The sequence below is a fragment of the Plutella xylostella genome, chromosome 23 (assembly GCF_932276165.1).
Source record: "Plutella xylostella chromosome 23, ilPluXylo3.1, whole genome shotgun sequence".
Lineage (NCBI taxonomy): Eukaryota > Metazoa > Arthropoda > Insecta > Lepidoptera > Plutellidae > Plutella > Plutella xylostella.
Genome location: NC_064003.1, coordinates 3893555 through 3896688, shown reverse-complemented (window position 1 = coordinate 3896688; position 3134 = coordinate 3893555).

Genomic DNA, 3134 nt, shown 5'->3' with positions numbered 1-3134 from the left:
CAACAATTCGTAGAAAAAAATACTTCCTGAATACTTAACCGTTAAGTACACGAATTTAGAACCCCCAACGACGGTTCCACATTGAAAAACCCAAAATACAGTTAATTCAACAATTCGAACTGTTTACAGAAATAATATTTGGCGAATACCCTTGTAGCACTCTAGGCGGTTTTCACAAAATATTTTCTCCATTACGGTGTGGCAGGCCTAAGCAAACAGTTCGCGTCTCAATTCACTTCCTTTATGACATTAAAACCTTTTTGCAAAATGACTCGTTTACTTTCCAGCCAGTATTATGTTACTGGCGACCAAGAAGCTTAGGTGGCGCTTAACTTTTTTCTTCCAATGTTAGCATAACTTTTGAAAGGTTTATGAATGGTTAAATGCGTTAAATGTATTTCCGGTGGTCAATGCATGCTAAGTATTGCAAAGATTCCTATTGTTACATTTTTTTATACTACTTCTGGTTAAAATTAAAGCCAAAACACACTGCCCACAAAATTTATCTTGAAAAAAAATGTCATCGGCCATTCGCTCCACTTCAATCTTTAATTAAACTTGAATATTCTGATAATATGGAGTCATCGTCGATAATTAGAGGTTAGGAGCGTCCTCTGGTGGTCCGGAAGGTACCCTTGGTTGGAGCATCGTTTAAATATCATGACTGGCCTGTCGACTGTCTCCTCGAGGAATAAGTGGACCTGTCTACAGCTCGCCAGACGTCGACAAATGTGATCTTTGGAAGTGCTATTTTGCTTCAATTTCTTTTTGTATTTAGATGATAATAAAATTAATAAGCAATAACGAAATCGGCCTAAGAGCTCAGTAAGATATAAATATCTGTGTGTCGATCAGTGATACTCTCATTTTTACAGTAGATATTTATCTTAAACTAGTACCTACCCTCTATAATATTTTTTTATGAGCCAACATAGGTACCTAATCTGCTGTTTCAGGATTGAAAATTTTTGCTTTTTTCTGTGCATGTTCTGAACTCCCAGAAAATATGTATAAAACTGCTCCAAGGTGCCTAGACAACAGCTACCGGCACTCATCAAGGAAGCTCTTGACCCATGTGTGTGTTTAGTGGTGTTGTGTGTGTTTGTGTGTGTGTATGTCACCGGGTGGTTTGTGGAGAGGCGCCGGAGTATTCCGAGATATTTTTAAACAAACCACCAAACTACTTGGATGATGGCTCGCATTTCTTTGATAAATTTTTCAGGGTTGTGTAATATTTTTTTAGAGAATTTCGGTGCTGAAAATAGTAGGCATTATTATAGTAAAAAATCATTTGTACTAATCGCGTAGTCGAATACTTACTTTACTTAATTCTGTTATTTCAATAATTGGCATACAATATTACATCACAGTTATGTTGGTGATAATACTGATGTGGCGTTTAACGACTTTGGACCAAAGTGGTCCAATTATTCTATTAACTAAAGCTCCTACTTTTTCAAATGAGCAAATGTTTATCTAATTTCGATATTACTTGATTGCGGTGGCAGCCCTAAACAAAAACGATCCTGTTGACGTGTCTTTTAAACTAAAGTAAATATTAGAAAGCTCGTGTTTCGGGATCAATTTTAAAACAATATTCCTTTCCCGCAGGCGCCTGCTTACAAACAGACAAACACGAGGAGTTTTTGCTTTTTTTCAGACGAGAGGCAATGGCACCAACCATACTGCCATGTCTTATATTACTTGAGTCCCACTTGCGAGAAAAAAGAAATTGTAGACACTTGATCAACAATGGGCATGACGAGGCAGATAATAAAAAATTGAGCAGCTCTGGGAACGACGCTGCCATTACTCCGATATGTGATCATGTTGGCTCTGCTCCTTGTCAAATTGGTTTTCAAATTGAGTTCCAACTGAAACATTTTTTAATAAGAACTTACGATTACTATCGGTTTTGGTTTTATTAGCTTTTCTTTGTTTTACTCTAAATTAGCTCTAATTTGGGTTTTCTTATTAAGTCTTTGTTTATTTCATTATTAAATGTTTTTTTTGTTGTTGAAATTTTACTCCAAAACACCCCAATAGGCAATTTACAATGGAACTTTGATCGGATTCCAATTTTTGTTCACACCACTTCTCTACGCGTATGATTGACAGTTGACGTTTCCCGCGAAAATGAGTTTCCTTGCTGGCGGGCGGCGGCAGGGGGGGGAGCGGGGTAATTGGTGCAGATCAAAGAGTCGGCAACTCTTCGGCGCCCTTTGATTGTTTTTCGCGCGCGATCAGTAGCGACAGAGACGCAGCTGCGAGGGTAGAGTAAAGACAGCACTCTGGGTACAGGCGTAGGCGTTGAGTTGGAATTGGAACATGTATGGAACTGAAACATGAGGAAAGGTATGCTTGTTGAAAGCGAATTGGGCTGAGCGTATAGTTTAATACTTAAACAAAATGTATATTATGCCTAGGTAGAGTTACCACACATAACATAAGTATAAGCTGGTTAACATGGTTAAGGAATGTTACCCTTACTTATATTTATTTTAATATTCAAAGTACCTCTCTACGACTTTAAATATACCTAACGTCGTTTTTCTAGACATAAACTTGGGAGAGGCTATATAAAAACTGTCACTTAGTAAATTTCTTACCCAGTGGCGCCTCTAGCGGCAGCAGAACGCACTGGAGCAATGGAGAGAGCTCACTCGCGTCTTCGACCCAAGTGAGCTCTCTCCATTGCTCGCTCCGCGGCGTGTTTTTGCAACGCGCACCTGTCTGCGCGATAATGGCGTAATGGCGAATTATTTACGACGACGCAGAGGCCGCCGGTTATGTCAGACGTGTTGCCGCCGCTGATTGAAATAATCGATCTGCCTTCCCGCCGAAACGGAGGTTTTAACTAACTTCAACCACCTCTTTGCTTGTCAACTCAACACCTTATTGGCATTGAAACAAAATGATGAAAGAAAAGCTTTTTGTACACCTTTAGGTAAACGGTAATAGTAACATCACACAAATTCAAAAGATTACCTAGTAGTTACAGTTGCGTACTTACACTGAATGCACTTAACATACCTATTGGTATCACGTTATTTTATATTTATAGACAGGCAGAAAAAAATTATTACTGGCCCTTAACCAATTAAGATAGGTGATCCGGTAAATGTTTAATAGCA